Genomic DNA, 7,224 nt, shown 5'->3' with positions numbered 1-7,224 from the left:
AAATCCTCAAAGAAACAACTGCCCAATAAACAAGTGGGCGAAAGACTTAAAGAGAAACTTCTCTGAAGAAGAAAGAAGGATGGCCAATAGACACAGGAAGAAATGCTCAACCTCCTTAGCCATAAAAGAAATGCAAATCAAAACAACATTGAGATACCACCTCACTCCAGTTAGAATGGCAAAAATCAAGAACCCCAAATTATTTTAAAAGAAAAAATAACGGGAAAAATCAGGTCTCCATTGATCCCTCTGCTGTAACTCATGGCAGGCTAATCACAGTGGTGTAATTTCTCTTAAGAAATAAAATAAAGCAGACATGGTGGCACATGCCTATAATCTCAGCTCCTTGGGAGGCAAATGCTAGCAGGACTTGAGTACAAGGACAGTCTAGACAAAGTTATCAAGAGCTTATCTCAAAAGCAAAATACAAATGAAGGGGCTGAATGGTGTCTCTAGTAGTAGAGCCCTTGTAAGAAATAAGTAAAATAAAATGTATAACTACTATTGGCTAAATTTGTCTAATCTATCTGGACTCTTAAATATAAGCACACATTTCTTCCGGCTGCATGCTGCTGACTAATACCACCTTGAATTTTGAAAAAATATTTTGAAAAAGATATATATTCACTGTGAAACCTCTGACACATTGTATCTTTCTATACCAATCCATATGTTATCTTTAACATATTTACAACTTCACTTTGCTTTCTATTTTTGCATATGGCCAATTCTTACTGTGTTAGCTCTCATGTGTTTCAGTAAAACTAAATTTACCAAGTACTCTCAAATTCAAAAGCTACTATATTTCATGCTAATGAAGAATTCCAAATCTCCTTTACATGTTTTTGTCAATAATTGAAAGATAGAAGAAAATGCCAGTAACAGAATTGTAACAAGAAAGTCATTCACTTTGGGTATTTATTCCCATAAACAAGTAGGAAATTTATAATTTCTTTGTGAAATGCAAATGACAAATAATTATTTAGCAATTTTAACCAAAATGCTAAGCAAGCTGTGCAATAGAAAGAATACAAACAGACTAATTTTGATCAAGAAATTATTTTTGTCCAGCACTGTTGGGCACACTTTTGTTAATCACAGCATTTGAGAGATAAAGGCAGTAGGATTTAGGGTTTATTGTTAGTCTGGACTATATGAAGATATTCTCAAAGCAGAGAGGGAGAGGGAGGAAAGAGAGAAATATTATTTTTATGTCTGTATTATGCTTTTCTCCAGTAGTAATTGTCATCTTTGCAAATGCAGGACTTTCTGCACTTAATAGGATGCACTGTATTTTAACCTAATGAGTAGATTTGAGGTACAGCCTGACAAAGAAATAGTACATATGAAATTATTGTGAGAACAGGTAAAAATCCCATTCCAAACTTCTACAAAGGAAAGCAGCAACAGAGCATATTCAAACTTCTTTTTTGTTTGGAGTCATTTTTATGAAACTGTAGAGTTGCTAGGGGCTCCAGATGAGATACAGGAAAGGATGTTTAAAAATTATTTGATAGCCGAGTGCCAGTGGCTCACACCTTTAATCCTAGCTACTTAGGAGGCTGAGATCTGAGGATCACAGTTCAAAGCCCATGAGACTCTTATCTCCAATAAATCACCAGAAAACCAGAAGTGGCACTGTAGCTCAAAGGTAGAGTGCTTACCTTGAGATGAAGAGCTCAGAGACAGTGCCCAAACCCAGAGTTCAAGCCCCATGACAGACAAAAAAAATGATAATCTAGTGTAGGAGAATAAATATTCAATAACACTCCAATTGGAATACCATTCCAATTAATTTAAGTGGAATTATTCTTACCTGTCTCCAAAACTGCAAATCACTTGGATTGGTATATTATAATATCTTAGAATCTGATCTTAATGTCATCAAATAAACCCATTGTTGTATAATTGCTATATGCTAATACAAGTAAAAGTTTAAAAGTTTGTAGACCATTGGTCAAACACTTTATTAAAAGTTTTAGACACAACAAAAGTAACTGTTTATTATGATCAACCAATAAAGTTCTTCCCCAGTAGCTCTCCTTTAGCCACTACCTCAACACAATTTTTGTCTTCAAATCCTAGAATTCTGTTGGAGTCAGATTACTCACCTAAGCTGAAAATTCAAATGTTTTGGAGGTTATTTATTTATTTATTTTTGCCTGGTGGTTTCAGCCATCTGGCTTTCACAGTGCTGGGCATAGAAAGTTATGAATAACTGCTATATGATCATGATGGGGTAAGGATTAATGTCAGGATGACCATCCACTTTGTTTTAATATGTTTTTGAATGTGGAATGAGAAAAGAGGGTCAAACTTCATTCCTTTGCATATAGACATCTAGTTATTTCTTCACCATTTACTGAACAGTCTAATCTTTCTTCTATTGAATTGTCATGGTATCATAGTAAAAATTCAGTTAACTGTAATTGCAAGGCTTCATTGAAGGCTCTAGAGAACCGAGGTGCATTTGTAGCCTAAAGAAGCAGAGAGAAAAATTCTGGTGTTACTTTTGTGGCAGGAAGAGCTGTGCTTCTGTTGGTAACTAAGCATGATTACTGCTGATGTACCTTTTACACTATTAGCTGGGAAAACTCTTCCTCATTTCATTTAAAAAATATTGTAAAGGTAATGTACAGAAGAGTTACAGTTACATAAGTCAAGTAATGAGTAAATTTCCTTTTAAACAGTGTCACTCCCTCCCTCATTCTCTCCCAGTTTTTCATCTCCTGACTTTCCTCCCTACCAAAAAAGTTGTATAGTTTATTTCCAACGAAGTATCTAGTGGGTTTCACCGCTGAATCGGTTCATCTTATATCCCAGTGTTTCTGTGCTTCTCAAAAATAGCGACAGAAGAGAATAAACCAAAGAAAAAAGGAAAGAAGACATTAAAAAAAAAGACTGAAAACAGTATAATTAAAAAAAGCTGTTGTATTTCTTGGAATTCGTTTTGTTAAGCATTCATTTTATATGATCTTATGAACATGGCTATTAAGCCCTTGAGATTCTCTCCAAAGGATAACCTCTTTTGTTCTCATAGTTTAGATGTTTAGAGTGGTGTTTAGTTAATCATGACCATGTGTCATTATTTTTTTAACTGTCCATTGGGTTTACTTGTAGATTCATAGGCACATGTTAGATATTACAAATGAGGAAAACTATGCAACCTACATTTCTTTGGGTCTTGCTGACTTCACTTAGTATAATATTTTCCCCAAGTCTTTCCATTTCTAATGGTTGCCAAATGGAGGAAACCCGAATGACATCATTCCCTCAATGTCTGTTTGAGTTCTATGATCTCTGCTCCAATCTTCTCTACCTATGTGTATATTGAAGTGATTCTAGAAATAACTTCCCCAACCTGGGGATCATAGCTAGGTCTCTCTCTCTCTCTCTCTCCCTCTCCCTCTCCCTCTCCCTCTCTCTCTATCTCTCTCTCTCTATATATATATATTTATGTGTGTGTGTGTGTGTGTGTGTGCAAAGCAGAAAAAATGGAGGCCATTGTAAACATTAAGTTAAATGATTAAGTGAGAACCTGAACAGAAAAGAGACTACATGCTATATTAATGTATTGAACACTTCATCAGAGGAAAGGGTATAACTTTAAAGGATTCAAAAGAGAATTGCATGGTTATAAGTATGTCTTAAAAATAGAATCAGAATGCAGTAAATCCACACAAGGGATTGCAACAGTGAGATATGATGGTAATTTTATCATACCTGAGAAGCAAGAATGATTTCAATTTTGTCAATCAGCTAGAAGGAAGAACATTTGAAGTAGGCAAAAAGCAGACATGATTAACATGTACAACTAGCCAGTTCACCACAGGACCCATGAGCAAGGTAATTTAGTTCCCTGACATACAATGATGATCTAGTATGGGAGAATAGATATTAAATTTGTCTGAAATAACACACCAGTAAAATAATAAAAGCAATACAACTGTGTCCCTTTAAAGAGCTTGTGTTTTAAGAAGATTTGATATTTACCCTAATACTTTACATGCAACTAACATCTGCTGTAGGTTTTAGAGATTTGTGATTTTATTTTATCCTAACAAACAAGCATACTAGTCAATAATCTGTCATTTCTCAAGGATTAAATTAAATTCTAATAAAAAGCCTGAAGAGTAGAATTAATTGTGAGTATGGTATTATAAATATTAGCAATAAAAATGTACTTTGAGCATTTAGTAGTCTTACCAAAGAAAAATCTAACTTTAAAATTTGCCAAATTATTTCTAAGAAAGTAAAAGGAGTTTGATATATTTAACTTAACCAACCATTTGACTTTTCACTTGGTTATCAAATCAGAAGTAAATACAATAAAATTTATTTAAAATTGCAAAATTTATTGAAACATTTTAAATCACTTCTTTGCAAACCATTGGGTAAAACTAAACTGTAACAGTTTGTCAAGGTACATATTTTAGAAAAATATTAGTCATATATGAATTAAACCCTTTAATCTCATAGTGATTCTATGTTCAAAGGCAATTCTAGCATTTGGTTTTGCAATGTTTCTGAATAATTCATTTTTATCAACAATTGACTATGTATAATTATCAATAAATCTAGAGGTATAACTATTCATATAAAATTGCTAGTAAAGCTTTGTCACACTCAAAGGTGTTTCAGAAAATAATCTTTTTGAAATATCCCAGAAATATTAGCAATAAAGAATTATAACACAGAATGTTAATTATGCTTGAGAACTGTTAGGAGTTCTTGAAGAACAAATATTTAAAAATTGCATACTATCATTAAATTCATGTAGAAAGTGAAAGAAAAAAAAGTCTGATTCTAACGTGTCTCCATTCTACAGCACCAAAAATGAGTGTTTCACTTGCATATGTAATTTAGAAGGTCATACAAATCTCACATACCTACCTATCAATGAAAGGATGATAATGGATCCTTCTGTCTACTCTTCCAAATCTTAAGTAAATGCCTCCCGATGGCAGACTCTAACCCAGAATCCAATTGGTAAGGAATTCTGGGAAGTGCATTTCTAAAATTTTCTCAGGCCATTATAGGAGAGAAGGAAAGAGGAGATTTTCAGTAATGCCAAACTGCAAATCTGTATTGTGACATAAAGATCTAAATAGCTATAGTAATGGTTACTGATACTAATATGGAAAATGCAATAACCAAGGTAATATAAAATGTTTATTTGACAAATATGTATTTCCAAAAATAAGTAATTTACTTACCTTATGCAATTAGAATGGATCTCTGAACCTACAGATATCTGTTAATAAATAGTTATTTCTCAGGAAAACGGCTGAAAGAAAAGAGAAATAAGAAATTTTATATGAAAAAATAATGTCATAGAACAACCAGAGATTTTTTTTCTTTTTTACTATTTACTCAAAAGGAATCACAAAACAAGAAGTTCAGGTCTAAACAGACATATCTCGCCGGGCTCCGGTGGCTCATGCCTGTAATCCTAGATACTCAAGACGCTAAGATCTGATGATTACGGTTCAAAGCCAGCCCGGGGAAGGAAAGTCCATGAGACTCTTACCTCCAATAAACCACAGGAAAGCCTGAAGTGGCGCTGTGGCTCAAGGGCCCTAGCCTTGAGCTGAAGAGCTGAGGAACAGTGCCCAGGCCCAGATTTCAAGCCCCACGACTGACCGAAACAAAGCAAAACAAAGCAAAAAACCCAAAATAGACATATATCAAAAGATAGTGCTCAAATATAAACAGATGTATCTAGAAGGGTGTATGAAAAAATATTAAGGCATCACTAATTATTATACTGAAATGCAAACCAACACCACCAAATCAAATCATGGAAAGTGAGAAAAAAAATTATTACCTCCCAAAATCCCCCAAATAGCAAATGCTGTTTCTCATGTGGAGAAATGTGATCTCTCTCTCATACCCTGTTAGTAGAATACAATATGGAGGATTCCCCTCCAAATAAGGAACAAACTGGTATATGAGCCAACAATTCTATTATATATAATATGCATATTATGGCCTGGGAAGGTGGCTCAGTGGTAGAATGCTTACCTTGCATGCATGAGGCCCTGGGTTCGATTCCTCAGCACCACATAGGCAGAAAAAAAAGCCAGAAGTGGCACGGTGGCTCAAGTCGTAGACTGCTAACCTTGAGCTGAAGAGCTGAGGGACAGCAATCAGGTACAGAGTTCAGGCCCACCGGACCCCCCCCCAAATGTATATTATATATGTATATATATATATATATATATATATGTTAATAATAGATTCAAAGAAATTTGAAATCAGTATTATCAAACAGACTACATTTCTATGTTCATAACATCACCCTTTATAATAATCTGTACATGCTGCCAACTTAGGTGTACACGAACAGATTAATGGATAAAGAAAATGTAATATATATAAAAGAATGTTATTCAGCCATAAAAAGGCTAAAATTCCATTGCTTAGAATCGAATAGATCGAACTGGAGAGCATGAGGTTAAATGAAACAAGTTAGACACAGAAAGATAATTATCCCACATTCTGACTTATTTGTAGAAGCTAAAATGATGATATCATAGTCAAAGAGAACAAAATAGTGGTTAGCAGATCTTGGAAAATATGTTGAGGTGGGAAAGATGGAAAGAGGATAGTTAATAGGTACAGACATGTATTGGATAGCAGAAATAACATGTCTGATTATTTTGTTTCTTGGGTTTTGTTATTGCTTCTTTTTATTGTTTTTTGAGACAGGGTCTCACATTATAGCACAAGCTTATCCTGTGCTATATGACCTTTTTGACTTCATTTCACAACTGCTGGTACTAAAGGTATACACAATCACAACTGACTAGGAAAAATAATTTATAACATGCTATAGCACTACATATTACTAAGGATTCACAACAGTTTTTGCCACTTGAAATTTTTAGGTGGCAAATAGAAAGTAATTTGACTATGCCTAACGTAAGATATAAGTCTGAGATATAAATATAAAAATCATCTCAATATTCTTATATTGAAAATTGTGAGGGAGGCGACAAGATGGTGGAGGAGAAGCTGGAAGCTGAACAAGCTCTCGCATAGAAAGCAGTTTTAGAGTTCCAGTGAACAGTCCTAAGCCAGAGAAACACACCAAGTGTGCCATCACAGGACAGAGAGTTAGACAAGTGAGAGAAAGCCAAGGCAAGAATACACATCTGAGCACCAGCCAGCAGGCGCCACCGGCGGCGGCAGGGTCGCGGTGGAGACCGCAGCCGGGCTATA

The sequence above is a fragment of the Dipodomys ordii genome, unplaced genomic scaffold (assembly GCF_000151885.1).
Source record: "Dipodomys ordii isolate 6190 unplaced genomic scaffold, Dord_2.0 Scaffold16, whole genome shotgun sequence".
Taxonomy (NCBI): Eukaryota; Metazoa; Chordata; class Mammalia; order Rodentia; family Heteromyidae; genus Dipodomys; species Dipodomys ordii.
This window is presented reverse-complemented; position numbering follows the sequence as displayed.